This window comes from Heliangelus exortis, chromosome 8, assembly GCF_036169615.1.
Source record: "Heliangelus exortis chromosome 8, bHelExo1.hap1, whole genome shotgun sequence".
Classification (NCBI taxonomy): domain Eukaryota; kingdom Metazoa; phylum Chordata; class Aves; order Apodiformes; family Trochilidae; genus Heliangelus; species Heliangelus exortis.
In genome coordinates this window covers 1,039,352-1,058,743 of record NC_092429.1, presented here as the reverse complement: position 1 = coordinate 1,058,743, position 19,392 = coordinate 1,039,352, and the positions used below count along the sequence as shown (strand labels likewise).

The 19,392-nt window shown below is 48.1% G+C and overlaps 1 protein-coding gene across 1 annotated transcript in view; it reads left to right on the top strand.

Annotated features, from left to right (window-relative positions):
* Positions 1-17,577: 17,577 nt before the first annotated feature.
* LRRC7 (leucine rich repeat containing 7) overlaps positions 17,578-19,392 on the top strand; it is a 143,070-nt gene continuing 141,255 nt past the window's right edge. Inside the window, exon 1 of the mRNA XM_071749854.1 lies at positions 17,578-18,823. The gene's annotated coding sequence lies outside the window, so the exon portion shown is untranslated. The remainder of the gene's footprint in view (positions 18,824-19,392) is intronic.

Here is a 19,392-nt window from a genome sequence, read left to right as displayed (position 1 = left end):
ACAGGGCCAGCCAGTGTTGCACACTCGTGTGTGCAGCCACAAATAAACCATCTAATTATTTTCTTTCTCCTGGTGCTCTCAGAGGTTCTTTAACAGCCAAGTATTTGCTTTCCAGGAATGCAGTTTAATCCACAGGAAGGCAAGTGTGCCAGATTAATGGGAAGAGCATGTGGCACAGAGCCAGTCTTCTTTTAGATATCTTCACATAGCTGCTTTTAGATATATGTGTGTGTATATATAGATAGATACAGACATATATGGGAATTATGGCTCATGTATATATATAAAATGCAGTGGCCATCCAGAGTGAAGGATGCACACCCATGTTGTCACTTCAGGCTGTGGTGTATTCTGACGTGTATGTGGGGGATTTATGCCTTATCTCAGATCTCTCTCTGGAGATCAGGCTCTCCCAGGGGAAAAGGAAAAGCCTACTGTGAGGAAATGCCCTGCCAAAGAGGGAGACATTTTTTCTTCATTAATCATTTCTTCCTGGAAGTCAGTTACCTTGCAGAGACAGCCCAGCAGGTCTCTTGGTAGCTATGGAGACAGACTAAGAGGCAGGGAAGAAAAGTACAGTTTATTCATGAAAAGTCCAAATTTTGTGTTCTGGTATTTTTAACCTTTGGGAAACAATTAGAAACAATTTTAATTAGAAATGTTTATTGCCTGCATTAAAACAGTGCTGGCTGCTGCCTGGACAGAAGGAGCTGTACCTACATTTCTCACCCTCCTGCTTTGGTACAAACCAGGCTGGGATTTATGTATGAAATGTGCTGACTACTCTCCCTTCCTACTAAAATAACAATTTTCACTGGCAGCCAACTGAGAAAAGCTGAGTTAAGCATGGAGTATGGAGGCTCATGTTGTGTTTCATGAGGTTGCTTTGCAGCCTTCCTCTCCTGCTCCAGCACCTGGCTGTTTGCTGCCTGTAACCCTCTGGCCTGCAAGGTATCCAATTCTTTCCATTTCTCTGGGCTGGGATGGAAAGCTCTGCAGAGGCTCAAACCCACTTTCCAGAAAAACAAACCAAAAAAACCCCACCATAATTCTCTGTCCAAACTTGGCTATTTGTGGTGCCACTCAGTGTTTGACCCAAGTGTGGCAGAGCTTTGCCTGGCTGCCCTCCCAGCCTTGGTGCTTCCCTGCTCTTCCCTGGCTGAAATCTGGATGCTGCAGCCACGGTGGGGAAGGTGGGAAGAGATTTACTGAGCTTTGAATTGCAAAATCAAAGGAGGGAATGATTCTCTGTAAACAAACAGAAAATATTTATGATGGTTTTGCATTTGGAAGGTATGGTGGTGATTTGGATTAGCACTCTTGGCTTCCTCTCAGTGCTGGTGGCCAGAAATAGTCCTGTTTCATTGGCAGAAGAAAGAGCACATAAACCAGCTTTGTATGATTGTGGAGAGAATCCTCTGAAAATCAGCTGCATGTGCCCAGAGAGGATGATCCATTGGAAAGAGTTGCTCTGGAGCACCTTGTGCTCTCACACTCCTGTGCTATTAAGTGAGCTGTTAAAATATTCCTGCAGTATTTGAGGCATCGTGGATGGGGTCCAATGACTGCCTCTGAACTGTATTTTGGTGTGAGGGGTCCCACACCCCCAGCTGGGATCCCTCCCTGCCTGCAGCCCTTGGGAACTGGAGTGACCCCGGGGGAGCTGTGCACTTTGTGACACAAAGGTGGCCTGAAAAATGAGACTTGCTTAAAAAATAAATGGGCATCCCAGGCACACACACAATCCCAAGCCTTGCCTGCCAGGTCAGGGGGTTTGTGCCTCCAGGAGGAGAGGAATTTTGTTTATTGAGCTGGCTGTAAAACCGGGCTCAGGTAGATGGAGCAGCAGAGCAGAGGCAGGGATTGCTGCCTCTGGTGGGGTCGGGTGGTTGGTTCTGGCTGTGATCCCAATGTTCACTTTTTCCTCCCCTGGCCGTGCAGGAGGGGTTGGCTGAGCCCAGCGTGCCCCATCCAGCACGGAGCAAAGTGTTTTCCCTGTGTGATTGCCCAGGGGCAGGAGGGGTTGGGGGGCTCGGGAGGTCCCGGGCTGTGGGAGCTGGGAAGCAGGCAGGCCCACATGCACTGTGTTTTGCTCAGCCTCCTGCAGAGAGGAGAAATTCAATTATTTCAATGAATCAAGTGGACATCACTCTGCTTCCTCAGCACACTGGTGGATGGTAGTGTTATAAATTAATGAATACTACTTTAACACCAGCCACTCACAGAGCTTTCCTCTGTAGCAGTCAGGAGTTTGGGTAGATAACATAACATAACATGTTTCCCTCTCCCAAGAGGACACAGCCTTTCTCCTGTGAGAAACAAGAGGGAAATGAACCTGGAAAGTATTTAGGGACTGAAGCTGTTGGTGAGCAGTGCTGGTGCCAGCCAGGGACCCCAGCCCCCTGATAACCTGTGCAGGGGGCTGTGCAGGAGATGCCAACAGTCTCGGCACCACCAGCTGCCAGGGGCTTGTGTCCAGGAGCTGGGACAGCCCCTGGGGGTGGATACTTGTGCACAGCACGTGAGGCGCAGGACACGGCTCACCTGGCACAAAACACCACCCTGCTGTGCTTGGAGAGTGCTCAGTGCCAGAATAAAAGGCAGTTCCTACCACTTTAATCAGCTGGTGGAGGATCAGTTGCAGTGGGACACCAGTCCTGTAAATCTGGGCTGCAAAGGGACACTGTAACTGGAGTTTCAGTTCAACAGAAACATCTCTAGAAAGAAGCAATCTTGTTTAGCAAGCCAGTGTCTAATTAAAATCATTCTCATTACTTCCTAAATAGATGTGATGACTTGGTTAATCTGAAGTGATGAGGCAGCTCTGTCTTTGTCAGCATGTTAAGTAGCAGAGGCCATGCTCTGGAGGTGATGCAGAAGGATGGATGGCAGCTGCAGGGCATGGCCAGAGCCCCAAGCCCCTCAGTGTGGTCCAACTTCCCCAAAATACTTGGAGTGGAGGTTGGTGGGATTTGTCTCTTTCCTTGCATGTCCCCTGTCAGAGAGCAGGTGCCAAGGAAATCCTGGAGGAGAAAAATGTAGTGTGTAATTACATGCCTTTTCCTATAGGATTAGTCTCTGGAAGCTGGAAGAACCACTACCTCTTGATCCATCATCCCACAGATCCTGCCTGTGTTCCACAGTCTGGTAAATAAACCCCAGTGGGGTAATCACAGCCTTGAGAAAGGAGGAAGAAAAGAGACAAAAAAAACCTGAAGTTCTCAGGTGTAATTACTCTGTGCTAAAAACATTTCAACACTGAATCTGTCCCAGAAAACCAAATTCCTGTGGGATAAATGCTTCCCAGATCAGTTTGACTCCACATCACAGCCCTGTTGTGCAGCTCTGCACCTGCTGCCCCACCCAGCTCTGTCCTGATGAAATGCACATCCTGCAGGAGGATGGTTCTTGTCTGAAAGAAGGGTGGACTGGAAGCATCTTCTTCCCTTTGTAGAGAGCAGGGTTTGCTACAGAGCCATCAGCTGTTGGACCATGATTTCACTCACTTCTGTATGAGGCTTCAGTTATTTTTTGGGAGAGCAGGAGCTCTGGCTATTATGGCCCACTTTCTATCTTTAATCTCTTTTTTTTTTACCTTCTAGCCTGAATAGAATTTCATTTTTCTCTGGCTGTGTCCTAATGTTTCCTCTCAGTGTTGTCTTTTTACTATCTTTGTAGCAAGCTGATTTTTCTATGGAAAAATCGTTGATATCTCCTTGCCAGGAGAGGGAGGAAACTCTCTTGCCTTTCTGATAAAATATTCCTTTTTATGATTGGAAAAGTGTTTTGAATTGAAGAACTCCACGTGTAAGTGTTAAACATCTGAAAGGTTTTTATCCCTTTGAGTGTGCTGTAGATCTGGCCCCTGCTGTGGGGTACAATTCTGTAGCTGATTTGTAGCTCATCGTTATATGACACAAAGCTTTTACCTGGCTCTGGATATAGGAGGAGATTGGCAGAAAAAAAGCTGAAGATGCTGTTTATGTTCTCTAAGTTGGTGATAAATATCAAAATCAGGGCATGTGGCATCCTCACACAGGTTCTCTGTCTGTAGTTTCCCCTTTGCAGAACTGCTCCTTCCATCCCAAGTCCTGTTCTTCCCGTGTGTCTTAGCACCAGTCTTCAACTTCAGCTCCTTTTCAGGAGTTTTCTTCTTTATGAGTCATTTCTCAGTCTGGAAACAAGAGACTGCAAGCAAGATGCCTGTAAAATGCAGCTCCTGCTCCCAAGGTGCTCCCCCAGCTGTCTCAGTGCCTTGGTTTCCCAGAGCCAGCCTCTGATCTCTGCAGGAGTCATTCCTCTTGCCCTTCTGCTCCCTGGCTGGCCTGCCAGCCCAGCTCCCTGCCCCACCACGGGCAGCTCCTCTCAGCTTTGGGGTTTTTCACATCTATGTAGATAAAAGTATTAATTGTACTGCCATGTGGTCATCACCCCCCTCCCCAGCCCTGCCCTGCCACGTGTGGCATCTGCACCTGGCAGCTGGAGGAGGTGGCTCTCAGGGAATGGGCTCCAGTCACAAGCTTTTTGGGTGTCAAAATTGCTTCCCAGGGTCAGTGCAGTAGTTCTTGTGTCATGACTTAATTCTGACATCTGATTTTTGGGAAGGGCAGGGAAAAGGATGTGGAAATAAGCCCAGCAATGGTTTGATTATCCCCCTCCAGAGACGATGCTCAGGCTGCAGAGCTCCTCAGAGCTGCCTGCATGGGGAGGTCCCTGCAAACACTGCCCAGCAGCTTCTAATCCAGGGGAGAGCATCTGAGTGCAGCCTTAGAGCAAAGAGAAGTGTCCCCTGTGTTTCTTCCAGTTGTGTGAAAGCTTTCATTTCCCCCACAGCTTTATAAAAATAAAAACCTGGGCTTCTGTCTCGTTGGCAGCAATTATCCACGCCTGGTCTTCTTTCTCTCTTGTTTTTCCCTCCCAGGAGATGAGGTTTGATGGATGCAAAGCACGTTTGTGTGCATAGGCTGGTTTCACTTGAATGTGCAAATTCTGTCATCTCTGTTTGCCTTTAATACCTCAAGCTGAAGTAATTCTGAGCTCAAATTTCGGATCTAGCTCTGACCTTAGGAAATGCAGCTCTTAGACTACCCTGAGCTGTTTTATTTGCTGGCTTCCACGTGTTCTTGGTACTCAGAATAGTGCTTTAGGAGAAATATATGTAATCTCTATATATATGTAATCTCTATACTTCACTGCTAAGGGAGATAAAACCAGAAGCAGTGAGAGTGACACTGCTGATGGCTTTGCCAGGGTGCTGAGCAGCTCACAGCTCCACTGAGGTGCAGTGCTGTGCTCTGGGTCTGCACAACAAGAAGCACCAGGACCAGTGAGGTGGCTGCTCAGTTACATTTCCGAGGCAGAAGACAGTGGGCAGTGTCTTCAAACCTTCCAGCAGTTCCACAGTTTCACCACACCACAAATTCCTGAGCAAGTAGGATTTTATTCTCAGAAATTCCAAGCGGGGAGGATCTGACAGCATCGTGGGAAATATTTTACCAAATCCATGTAGTCCTGAAATATTAATGCTCAGTTACTCCTCAGGGCAGGCTCACTGGTGTGCCACAGGCAGGGCTGGGAGTCTCAGCTGGCATGTAGCTGCTGTTAGGGGTTGTGCTGCTGGCTCTGGGGAAGGGTTTCCTTCCCTGGGCAGACCCTGGGATTTGTGTCACAGCCATCGGGCTCAGTGGTGTGGAGCTGTGTGTGGGGGAAGTTTTTTCTCCCATTAGGTGAAGGTCTCTCAGTTCCAGCTCCTGGTGGTGGTTTGCAGCTCAGCATCAGCCCTGGCCCCTCTCCTGCTTGGACTCTTCTCAGGAAATGCCCTACTTGGCACCCAGCAGGATGAGCTGATGGGCCTGATCATGCCTTCCGTGACCTTCCCTGCATGAAACCATTGCTGTCTCTGCTGCTGCTTACAGAACAGGCAGGAAAAAACAAGTATTTCTATCTTGGCTCTAAAGAGGCTTTTTCTGGGGTTGGGAAGTATTGCTATGTACACCATGTGGCTCTGGTGCCCCACTTGTCTTGTTCTGACCTAGCTGTAAGGATGGTGCTGCTGGCCTGGGCCCAGGCAGATGTTCTGCTCTCTCTAGGGGTTCTGCTCTCTCTAGCAGGCTCTGGGTTCCAGATGGGGTTCTGGTTCTCCTTGGAGCCCTGGGCTTGCTGTATCACTCTGTGCTGCTGCCACAGCTCTTGTGGTCTCCTGGGTTCATGGCTCACAGCTCTGCACCAAAGAGACTCCAAGGTACTTGGGGAGATTAAAAGCATGATTAAAAAATAAGAACAAAACCAGATCTGGCAGTCTTTTGAAAGGGGATTTATTTGTAATCACAGAAAGAGGAAAATGAGGTCCCAACCTGCTGTGCTGCAAAGGGGGAGAGGCACAGCAAGGGCTGGAGCTGGATCCCCCTTCATTTCCCATTTCACCATCTCTAATTAAATACAAGTTTATCTAGGCAGAAGGTATCAGCCTGCTTACACTGTACTGAAATATGATGCTACATTTTTTGCAGATAAACCTGGAGTGCCTGTATTTTCTTGTTTCTCATGTTTGTTTTACTTCTCAACTGTGAGAGGTGCTGCAGGAGCATCCCCAGGTGCTGCTCTGTGCTCTCAAGGCACCCTGGGGACAGGTCCTGGGAAGCCACTGACCTCCCTAGATAGGGTTAAGCTTTGGGATATGCCCTACAGAACAACAATAAGTTGAAGGACTTAAGTTTTTCTATAAAGAAAAAATAAATTTGTCATTATATTTTTGACCTGCCTTCATAAAAATATTTTAAAAGGGTAGAAACCTTACATTAGGAACTTTATCAAGCCCAGTGCAGTTTCCTGGAAGTTCTGATCTGTAATTAGAGTCTTCAGGACAAACCTTTTGGAGTATTCTAAACCATCTCTGTGTTTGCTAATGGTTTGCACATCTTCCTCTTGTCTGTCAGACATTGCTGTATGAAGAAGTTCAAGGGTCTTGTGTTGCCAGAAAGTGTCTTTTTGGGTTATTTTGTTTGTACTGGAGGATGCTGTGGGGCCACAGGAGGTGGGGAACACAGCTTTGTCCCTCCAAACCAGCTCTTTGGGGCTGCAGAGATCAGTTCCCTAGCAGCAGGTTGGGTGACAGGAAACTGCTTGACAGGCCATTGCTAATATCTATAAATCATATGAGGAGTCCAAAAATGTCCCTGATGACATAGATTGTAGCTTGTCACCAGTGCTGTAATACATCATTTCCTTGTCTGGATAGCATGAGATAACACAGAATTGAGGGCAGGCCACAACTGGCATGTCTAAGCTGGGAAAACAGGTTCCATCTGGAGATGTTAGCTCTTCCTCAGAGTCACTCGTGACCAGGTAACATGTTTTTTTAAGTATGAAATTGCATTTGCACTGGGAGCAGAATGGTGTTCAAACTGCTATTACCACACCCTGCTTTCAGTGTGGCCTCTTTTTCCTCATTTACAAGTGGCTGTTATCAGCTGAGCTCATGTCACCAGCATGAGAGGGGATGTATGAAAGTGAAGAGGCAGGAAATGTTCCAGGAGGCTGCTTTATTAGCCCCAGTGCTTGCTTTGGGTTCATCACAATTCTGGCTGCAGACTCCTCTGACCCAACTGGCTGACACCAGTTTGAGGCTACATTGAGGAAGGGGCAATTGGGCTGGGAATCCCAGGGGTTCTTATCAGTGCCTCACCAACACAGCTCCCTGGGCAGGGAGGGTGAAGAAGTCTCTGACATTGCATCTCTCTCCTTCACTGCATCTCTCTGCATGAGAAACATTTTGTTTCCCTGATGAACGTTTGCAATCATTAAACCTCTTCTCTTCTCCATCCTTTGTCTGAATGTGGATGTTCAGCCTTGTCCTTGCACCCATCGGGGGCTGGAAGTTGCCCCTGGGGTCCTGTTGCAGGCAAGTGGGAGCTGCCCTGAATGCTTTTATGAACTCTACCTTCCTATTTTTGCCTTTTTTTTTCCCCTTTTGCTATCCACAATAATCACTTTTCCTTTAATTACTTAGATTACCCAATTGATGCAGCTAAGGTGATGAGTGAGGTTCCAGGCATTGGGGTTCCTGTGCAGACCCTGCCCCCAGAACATGTTACCCACAGCCTGCTGAGGGGATGGGAGCTCCAAAGAGGAGCTCCTGAGCCAGGAATCAGAGGGCAGGGAGCCTCCAGACAGCAGCTTGGCACAAGTCAAGTTCATTCTCTGCAGAGAGGAGAAAGTCCAGGCAGGGCAGGCAGGGCTGTCCCAGGGAATCATCCTGGTGCTGTTGTGGAGAGAATTTCCTCTCCAGTGTCTCGTCCTGTGTTCTTCAATGTGAAAATCATGCCCAGGAGTTTTCCAAGGGGTTAATTTTGCTGTAGAAACTGAAGATGGGAAAGCTGGGAAGAGAACAACCTAAGTCAGGGGTGAAGAGTTCAATAGCTCAGTTTGGCCTCATTGGGTAAAGCATAAAAACTCTTTTGGCTTGCATCTCAGCTCTGCTCTGTTTGGGACATTGCACATTAAATAACCCTTTTTAATTCCTCTGTTTCAAGAATCAGGGTGAAGCTAAGTTAAGACTGGATAGGTGAGCATTAATTAATCTTGGTCTATCCAATTCTGGTTAAGCAGCAAGTATTTTTAGCTGCTGCTCACAGGGATAGTTTTGTGAGTTTATTAATAGCTGGACCGAATTTTTGTGCTCCCCTGCTCTGGAGCAGACTGGTGGTGGTGGATGATCAACAGGCTGCTGCTGGGAAGGTGTGAGTGAACTTCTCCCCAAGAAGTGGCCAGAGCCTGTGGAGGTAACAAGATATAAAAATAAAAACAAACCCAAGAGGTTTTTGTGGTGTAAGGGGGTATAGCCAGGAGGACAAGTGCAGGTGTCAGTACAGTCCTTGGGGACTGGAGAATGAAAATGTGGGGAAACTGGGGAACAGGGCCTGCAGCAGAACTGGGGCTTGGGCAGGGGATGACCAGGGTTGTCCTGGGAAGGGCTGGGGGACACCTGTGGTTCTGTGTGGGTGGGATCCCTCTGGCACACCTCTGCTCTCATCAGTGATCAGGTACTCATTGCATTGTTTTAATTGCAGGATTTTCATTAGAGGGTGAAGGGCCTTGAGCAGCCTGTGACAGGAGGGGGTCATGCCCAGCAGTCCCTGTGCCTCACAAAGCCCCTGGGGGCTGTGATCTGGAGCCCTGGTTGCTTTGTCCCCTGAGACAGGCAGAGAGGAGTGGTTACTGGATTAGCACTGCCTCTTCCCCTCAGCACTCCTGCTCTGCTCAAAACCTGCAGCACAGCCTGAGATACAGCCACAGATGTGCACATCTGGAAGTGGGTGCAGGGAGGTGTTTGCAGCAGAAGACATCCATCCCCCAATTAGTGGGAGATTTAAATATTGTTTAAAATCTTGGGCAATCAATAGGCACGTTTAATGAGCTCCTGCTGAAGGATATCTTGAGCTATTGCAACTCTTGACTGGGCTGTAGCACGAAGGAAGGACTGAAACCTGGTGCCCTGTGCACCTTCTGCTCTTCCACTGGGTGGCCGCAGTGTCCCCTGTCCTCACATTATGTGGCACGGTTTCTCCAGGGAAAAAGACACAGAAACGTCTTGGTGTGTCCAGATTTGCAAACTTGTGTTTGCAGTAGGATGTCAAGTCTGCAAAATCCAATAACTATAGATTTCATCCATTTCACTGAAATACCACTTTCCTGGATTCCAGGTATTTCATTAGGTTTAATTTGCTTTGATTCTGCTGAAAGTTCAGACAACGATCCTCGGAGAGGGAAAACAAATATTGTTTGTAAGATGAATATGAACTCGTTGGGTGAGACAGTAGTGCAGGCAGGCACAGCTCCTTTCCTGGCTCTTCCTCCTGCTGCTGGGGCAGCGCTGCTCCTCCTGCTCTGCCTGAGGACAGCCCTGAGCCTCCTGCACGGGCTCAGGCAGACCCGTGCAGGGAAAAACACCCCTGCCTGTCCTCTCTGTCTTGTCCTTACTGACCAGGACTGGTTTGCTTGTCCTCTGCCCTTTCCTCTGGACAACCAGCAGTGGGCTGTGGACTCCAGCACTTGTTAGGGGATGAATTATGGCAGACCCCAAAGATTTCTGGAGCTGATGCAAACAATTGTTCCACTGCATTGATCTGTCTGACCCTTAACACTGAGTGCAGCAGGAGGGATGATGCCTGCAGCTGCCAGAGGAACTTCTCCTTGACTTTCCCTGTCCTGTGCAGACTCCTGCTGCCTCCTGACATCCTGGGTGAGATGTCCCAACCCCACAGACCTCCTTGGCCATCCCAGGGTCCCTTGCCTCCAGCAATGTTTTTTCTTAAGAGACATCACATCCATTTTCTCCACAGCACACCATGTAACACCTGGTGATTTTGGTCTTTCCCAGTTCCTCTGAGCCCCTTTCCACACAGGGCTGTTCCTCAGGCTCCGTGGGGAAGTTGTCTCTGTGCTGATGAGCCTTGGGTGATCTCTGCCCATGGACTGCTGAGCCACAGCTCATAAATGGGCTGCTCAGTGTCACGATGACACGGGCTCAGATAACTCCAGCTTGGCTTGAGATAAAAAAAACTGCTCCTGTTTATTCTTTTATTTGTGTTCAGTCTGTAGCTCTGCAAAGAAATTTGCATTTGCTGCAATGGGATGAGGAACAAGCTCCTTGTCATAGCTCCTCATGAGGATGAGGCTTCCCACCCCCCACGTTTCAGGTCAATGGGAAAGTCAGGAAAGTCAGCTGGCTCTTGACCCACCTATGATATTGATTAGAAGGAACAATTTTGCCTGAGTGTGGTGGCACCAAGTGGCTACTTATGCAAGAGAGGTTAAAATAATCTAATAGGTTTTTTTCCCCCCAACTATCTTATGACTGAGTTTACAAGGATGTCATCTTCCTGGGCAATAACCTGAGCTGCTAAGTGCAGTTCCTTACAGCCATCCCTGTGCTGTACAGCAGAGCCCCAGCCCCGGGATGCCACCATTTGTAAATTAATTAACCCTGAGTGCACAGCCATTTGCAATGGGGAACAATATATAGCAGCAGCTATAAAAACAGTTTTATGCCTTTGTGAGTATTGGTGAACCAAAGAGGAGAAAAGTCATTATTACTTATTTTCTGCCAGCTTTTAGAGCTCTGAATTACCTCATTAGGTGCTGAAGGAAAGATGAGCTCACAGTAAGAAACCCCAGCTCTAAACCTGCAACTAATTGCAGAAAGCAAGGTGAATATTCTTAATGCTTTCTCAGGTCTTAATATGCAGGACTGTTTCAAAGACATCTTTTCCCCTCAGTTGCTTTTATGATAACTTGTCCTGTCTCAGGTTATTTGTTCTTTTTTACAAGTTCTGGTTTTGTTTCAAGTCTTTGCATTTTAATAATTGATTTTATAACTTTGTGTATCTGCCATCTGAGTACTGAGGCCACTCTATTCCTCTGCCTGCTTGGTGTGCATGCTGAGATGCACCAAACCATGCTGCACATCATGCAGGTTTGGGGCATCTGCTGACAGCATTTAGAGGGGACTTGAGGAAAATATCAGCAGTGCTTGGAGTGTGGGAGCAGCAAATGCTTTTTGATCACAGTCTTCTGCTGGGTGAAAAGACTCCTTGGTTAAAAAGCCAGCCTGTGCATAGCAGAGGTGGCACCACAGAAGACCTTTGCAGATCACTGGCATCTTCTGGAGGTGAACACCACAGGAAGTGTGAGCAGGAGCAGATGGCTGTAGGTACCAGGCCACATCCTGCACCCCTGAGCATCACCCTCCCCAAGCAACTGGAAAACAAATGCTGCAGATTGAGCTGCTGAGCCCAGAGCCACCTTGTCATGAGCCCTCAGGAGAGCACCAGGAGCTGTGGTGACCCCAGTGGCCTTAGCTCAGCTCCTGACAGTCTCTGTCACTCTTTGGCTTGAAAATGGAGTTCTGCAGCCTGCTCAGTAACTGCTGGTGCTGGCAGGGGTTGCTGGGGCATGCAGAATGGGCCAGGCTTGCTTATAAAAAAGCAAACAAAAGCAAGTTTTAAACCAGTGGTAAGTCTGAGATTTTGCTCAGTTATTTTCAGAGGTTCTTTCCTGAACTTCCTCCCCTCAGGTGTCCAATCTTGTTAAATATCCCCAGCCCTGCCCTGATGCTCTGTTCCCAGCCACTGTGAGGTCGCTGGAAGGAGAGAAGGAATGCTGGTGGATACCTCCCCCTTCACTGGCTGAGATCCAGCACCCAGGAAGCTTTCCAGGCCCTATCCCAGAGGATGCAGGAGGGAGGTGCCTGCCTGCCTTGCAGGAGGAATTGCAGTCCCCTCTGTTCCCAACAAATCCCAGCAGGGATCCCACAAGAGCACAAACTTCTGCGAAGAGCACAGCAGCTTTCTGCAGACGTCTGCTCTCCCCCTGCTCCATAATGCAGCCTTAAATCAGCAAGTACTTGACATAATTGGATCCCAGTACATAGCTGGAGTTTGTAGTGGCACTGCAGTGCAAATAAACATCTTCACCACAGCTGTGGGGCTTACGAGAGAAAAATGTGCTTGTCTCCTAAGAGAAACAGGGCAGAGCCTCTGCACTGACAGGTGATTCCTGCCACAGTCGTGTCTGGGACCAGGCACCTTTTTTTGCTAAAGAGTTGCTGATGGGTTTTTCAAAACTGGCTGATGTTGATCTGAGGAGGGCAGGGAGTGTCAGTGTTGGCCCACTGTGGGCAATGGGTGGCCATGGAATGGCCAGCAGCGTGGGGAGCAGCAAGAGAAGAGCCAGTCAGACAAAGAGGGTGTGAAAGCCAAACACCCAAGTTAGGAATATATTAATTAGCAGTTGGTCTGCAAAGGCAGCACCTGGGAAATGCTGGTTTCTCTTCTTCATCCTGGCATGGCTGTTTGAAGGTTAGCTGGGAAGGGGAGAAGTGATTTTCCTGAAAGCAGGTTTTGTGTTTCATCATTTCTTTAAAGCCACGTTATTGCAATTACCATTTACCTAATGAACTCTTCAAATTTAATTAGCATAAGCCGTGCCAGTTTTGTGAAGATAGATTCATCCTGCTGTAATAAAAGTTTAGGTGAAACCTGCCCATACTCTGCAGAGGTCTTGGCTGGCAAACAGCTTCTGGGGATGCTCCCCAGCAGGTTTTGCCCTGGCTTTGCCCTTTGCACCTCTGATGCTTTGCCAGGGCAGCAGCCCAGGCCTTGGGATGCTCAAGCCACCCTGGGCACACAGAGAAGCTCAAAGAAGTTATGAGCAAACCATCATCTGGGTCCTGATCACAGGAGCTGTCCTCTTCAGCTCAGCCACCTGGAGAATTTTCAGTCAAATAAGTTTTGAACCCTTCCCTCTCCAGAAGTGGTATGCTACCTACTTGTAAAAAGATGTCATGGAAGTCCTGGCCAATATACAGATGGAGAAATTAAATCTATGACAAACATCCTTTACATCTGGCATATAGGAGCTGATAAGTATTTCCAGCTGGGTTTGAAATGGGAGATGTAAAATCTGCCTGGTGAGAGGTTGCCCAGCAGGACCAGCCAGTGGCAGCAGCAAAAGCAGCTTTTCCAGCAGGAGATTGGGGGACAGAGCACTCTAGGGTGCTTCAAATGGACTTGCCAGCATTTTTTCCCCAATATATTAATTTTCCCCAGGAGTATTCCAGAGTTTGAGGGAAGTTTTGCTAGAAAAGATGCCTGACCATGGCTGCTCTGAGAGCAGTGATGTTTTCTGTGATACTGCTTTAAGGAGAGAGGCTGTTCTGCAGCCAGAGCCTCACTTCAAAGCACCATTATTTTGAATATTCCTCTTAAATGCCTCTGACTGTGCTAATTCCACTAATATAAGACAATGCAGAGGAGCATATGTTGCTGCACAACAAACTGGGTCCCAGGGGGCTGCCTGTAGGTGCTCTGGCAAGCCTTACCCACATTGCAGAACCATTCCTTCACCACTGAATGAATGAATCCCTCTTGCTGTCTGCTGAAACAGCCCCAGCCTTCTGCTAAAGCAATCCTGAGCTGAACAGAGAGCACGGAGAGCCTGGCTCTGCCATCCAGTGGGAAATGCAGGAGGGGTCTGCAGTCACAGGAGGATGCTCAGTTACACCATGGTGCTGGTGCAGGAGCAGGTGGGAAGAGTTTTACTCCATAAATGTGGCTCAGGTCTGTTTGTCCTCTCTCCTCCCAACAAGGGTAATGACTGGAATCCATTTAAAATATTGGATTAACATTGCTTGGGCTTTACTAGCTGTAGTTTTCACATCTGCTGTTTGAGCAGTCAGCTCTTCAGCTACTTTCCCTCTTCCCAGCCTCTTTGCATGGGTGATTAAATTTATACGAAGCCAAAGGGAAGATGGTCTGAAACAAAACAGGAAAATGAAAGATTTCAGCCACTGCACCAACAGATTTAGACTGTCATGCCTCAGCTGGACAATGCTCTCTGCATTCTGTGGTCAGCATCTCCCATTGGTAACAAGTGTGGCCAGAGCTGAGCATGGAAAATGAGATTGTCTTTGCTCTGTACAAAACTGAATTCCTAGTGGAAGTGATTAGCAATATTGCTAATAATTCACTGTGCTCTCCTTTAATATACCAGGCATCTCCAGAAGTGCATTTCCTGGAGAAATGAATGTCCAAGGGATAATTGTGCTGCCTGCAGCAATGGTTTCAGACACGTCCCTGTCCTGCAGTGGCCATCCCTCTGCACTGCTGGGGAAAGCCCAGCTGCCAGCCCAGCAGTGCCAGGCTCCTGCAGAGACTGGTTCCCTCTCTTTTGGGACAGCAGGAGGAGAAGAGCTCCCTGCATTTCCCACAAAGTCCTCAGCATCCTGAGGTGCTGGAGCTCCCATGCCTGGTCCCAGCCCCAGCAGGGACTCCTGCTGCTCACCTTCACAGGGACCTCTGGAAATAACCCTGAAGCACAGGGCAGCCAAAGCATGAACAATGAAATGAGTGAGATGCTTCTCCTTGCACACAGACACAGGACACACCTGGGCATCCCTGATGGAGGTCACTGCCTCACCCTTCCAGCTGAAGGAGACTGCAGAGCCCCCAGGCTGCTTGGATCCAGGACACAGAGGATTGTGCAGTTCAGTGGTGGAAAGCAAAACAAGAGCAAAACACCACAGAAGAAACTGTAAAAATTTTTATTATGCTTTATCCTAGACCTGAAGTGCTGCTTGGGCTGAAAAAAAGGCAATAAGGAGAGGTGCCTGAAGGATGGGGGTCCCAGCACCCCATCCTTCTCATCCCTCTGGCCAGCAGGACAGGGACCTGGATTTACTTTTCCAGCAGCTCCCCTGACACCAGCCCATAGGTCTCAGCCTTATTCAGACTGGGATGCTGGAAGCTGTAATTTCTGTATCAAAACACCCAGTAAGAACATTTAAGGCTATTTTCAGTGTAGGTAGTGTTTAATTCCTCCTCCTTCACCTCCCTGTTTTGATTGATAATAATTTATTTTTATTTATTAGTATGAAAGGCAGAGGTTAACTGCTTTAAGCCAGCTCTCCATCTCAAGCCTCTTGGTGAGGGAGCCTGAGGTGGTGGCTGTGCTGGGAGAACCCCCCCTGCCACTGCCTCCAGTTTCTGTGGAAACAGCACGTCTGCACCCTGCCCACTTCAGTGTGCTGAAAAAGTTATTAATAACTGAGGAATCTCTTTTGTAGCATTTTTCATTTGCATGATTCAGGTTTAGAGGCAAATGACCAGGTGTTCTGCCTGGCCTAAACACAAGCTGGTGCTCTGGGAAGGCAGTGCCTGGGCTCTGCTCACCTATGGGGACACAACACAGAAAACTTTTCCTGCCCCTACTCCCAGTTGTTCTGCTCTTTGTGCAGCAATGCACTGCAGTGCCATGGGTTTGCTGCTCTTCCTGGGGGTGTTTGCAGTTTGGGGGCTTTTCTGAATCCTTCCAAATGGCTGTAGCTGACTGCAGAGCCCACTGCTGCTTGTGCCAACCTCTGGGTTCTGCTCTCCAGGCTCTGGGGCTTGAACTGGTGTTACAGAAAAGCAATTAAATTAGTCCATTCATCCCCATACCCCTTGATTGTGTTGGCTGGACACAGCTAGAAATGCTGAGGGTTTTTTCTGGGATCTGCCTTTATTTCTGCTGGCAGTGCTTTGTACTCAGTAATGGGCAGCTTTGCCTTTCCCTTCCCGTGGAAGCTTTCTCTGCAGACTTCATTATGCATTTACTGTTCAGCTCTCTTCTCTCCCACTTCTCTCATTTGAAGGAGAAAATTGGCCTCAGGAGTGAGGAACTCCTGTGGGCAGCAGGCCAGGGAAAAGGGCCTCAGTGGGGATGCAGTCAGGGTGTTTGCCTTCTGAGAGCAGTGTTTAAGTCACCACTGAATTCAGAGAGAGCTCAAGATAATTTTGAGGAATAAAGTAATTTTCAGGATGAATCTATAACGGTTCATACTGCTGCCTCATATGTTCCAGCTGCTTTCAAGTGAAACCTGCATAATTTGGTTCCTAAAGTTATAAAGTTGTATTGCAAATTAGTAAAAGATCCACCAGAAAAGTCCACCAGAAAAAATACAACTGCAATGCAAGGGCACCAAGGAAGGAGCAGCCCCAGCTCTTGGCTCTGGTCCTTGCTGCAGCCCAGCTGCTGGGGGCAGGTGCTGTGACCACTCCACCTGCTGACCTCTTCTTCCCCCTGGAATGGAAAAAGTGGGATCTGGCCCATGGTCAGCTCCAGAGGGGACCCACAGGTACCTCCCCTGTGTTCCTCATGGACCTCGGGGTCTCTGGTGGCCATGGGGACCTGACACAGCCAGCTCTGGCTAAGCCTCCCCCTGCCCCATTTGACCATGAATATTCCCTATTTCTCTAACCACAGTTTCAGCTGCTGGCTGAAGGGCTGAGCTGGGTCACAGGTGGGCAGAGCCATGGGCTGGGAGGACAACTCTCAAAGTTCAGAGGTTTTACTGCTAACTGCTGCACTCCAGCCCTCCAACACAGCAGTGGCCCTCATAAGCTGCCAAGTTTGATCAGGAGAGAAAACCAGTAGTATTTTCCACCAGAAATGATCCACTGGCTCCTTGGGATTACTTATCTATTCAGATTAAGGGAGGGAGGCCAAAGTCTGTCTATATAAATGTCATCTAAAGCCTTCTTAATGGAATTAGCAGGAGTAAGTCAGTAGAACTCCACTAAAGTCAATTGAGTTGCTCCCTCTTAATTGACAAATTCGTCATCAAATACTTAATTTGCTCTATAGAGGGATGGAAACATACTATATGTTCTGTGTGCTAAAAATAGGCTGCGTGGTCCTTCAGCATCAATAAAACTCAAAAAAAGGAGTTGTGTGCAGCTCAAAAAGCCCATAAATCCCATGTGAAGGTAGTGAATGCATATTAATTGGTGAAGAAGTTGCTCCAGGCACCATTCCTTCTGCCCAGACAACTGCTTGCTTGAGTTCCTTCCTTCATTTGTTTATTTAGATTTGTATTTTTACTCTTTTACTGGAGTCAATGCAGTGCTTTAGTGCTGAGGTTGCTCTTTCTCCTTGCAGGTTCAGTTCTGAAGAGCAGAGAGAAGAGTGACATTGAGGCACACGTGGGCATGGAGCTGAGGTGGTGGAGACACCTGGAAAGCAGCAGATGGGAGAGACATCAGAGCCAGCTTTTATTTGTCCAGCCAGGGAAGGCTGGAGATGGAGCCCAGCCTGGCCAGGGGGTAGCACACAGCTGATGGGGCTGGTGGAGCTTTGCCCAACACATCAGCAGTGGTGAGAGGAGAGCTGCTGCCCCCTGTGACCCTCCTGCCTGAAACCACAGCTCAGACCCTCCCAAGCAAGAGGCTCTTTGGCAGGACCAGGAAGCAGAGAAAACCAGGGCAAAAAAAATGGAGACATAATTAAAAATTAGGAGCTGGACTTCAGAAAAGAAGATTAAGGTATTAGACCAAGGCAAAAGCTGCAGCAGCTACATGACAGCACTTAATTTTCTTCCCTGGGGCAGGCAGAATTCCTGACTTCTGGCCATTTGAGGATGTGTCTGAGATTGCTGTGTGGGTCAGTACAAAGCATCTGCCTGCTGTCCCCTGCTCAGCCTGGTATTATCATCTCACAGTAATTACATTTTCACAAAATGAGACAGAATAAATACGTGCTCTTTTTTTTTTTTTTTTTTTTTTTTTTTTTTTTTTTTTTTAAGCATCAATATTTCCATGGGATTAAATTGACAGTTCCCTGATTTTGAAGCAAGAACATCAATGTTTCTAAGCCTGAACTTGTCAGCCTTCCCCTCGGCCAGATAATAATAGACTTATTGATTGTTACTCAGAAAAATAGACTAAAGGAACTTTGTCTTTCTATGGAAAGCCAGAATTTGACCTGGTGGGTTGTGAGAGGAGGACTCCCTGCTCCCTTCCTTAGCTAATACATGATGGACATTAAGATCTATCTAATTTTTTCAGGCCACCACAGCAAGATGTTTTCATTTTAATGTTCTGCTCTGTGCAAACCCAGCCACTCTGCTCTGCAACAGGGGTACACTGAAGCTCTTCTTTAAAATAAACTCTGGTGCAGGCTGGGCCATTATTTGGGTGCCTGAAAACTGGCTGCTCTTGCTCAGCCCTGGCCCAGGAATGAAGGACTTGGCATCATCTCTGGGAGCTCCTCCAGGTGAGCTGCTCCTTCATCTCCATTGCCCTGGGGGTTGGTGAGCTCTGTGCCTGCAGGTCAGGGTGTGTTGGGATGGCCATCCCCACGGGTGAGGCTGACATCCCCTGGATGGGCTGAGCCAGGAGCTGATGGACACGGAGCTTCTCCAGGCTGGATGCTGAAGTTCTCAGTTCAGGAAGGGCTTGAGGAGCCTCTCACCTCCCAGAAAACCAGCTTGAGCACTGAGCAGCTTCTGGTGAGTCACTGGGCTTAGTCGTTCCCTGATGGTAGTTTTGCAGTGGTTTGAACTCTTGGTAATAAGAAATAAGGATAGAAACTCAGAATTCTGGGTTCTCTCACCCGTGGCTTTTCTGAGCTGCCCATGAGAACAGAAATGGTGCACCTGGAGGAAAGATCTGGAACCTCTTCCAGGTCCCAGGTGCCCAGAAAAATCTAATGAAACTGGTAGATTGATGTGTGTAGCTTGCAAGGTGTTCTGAGGACCACCATAAAGCTGAGGATTGGGTTAGGTATGACATTTTGTTCTTAGAAACACATTCTCAGTGTAAATCCACAGCTCACCCTCTAGAGCTAGCACAGTGTTTGAAACTCCAGTTCCAGCTCCAAAGCCTGAGGTGCCTGGTCAGAGGTGACTGACTCCCCTTGGCTGAGACAGAGAAGTGCACCAGAGGGGCTGCTTGTGGCAGGGAGCAAGAGTTGTGGACCTTGGTAGAGAGATTGTCATCCATAAAGGTTTCAGGTTTGGGGAAGAAAGGAATTTTGCCTTTTCCTTCTTGTTTTCTCTGGATATGTGATGCAATCAGA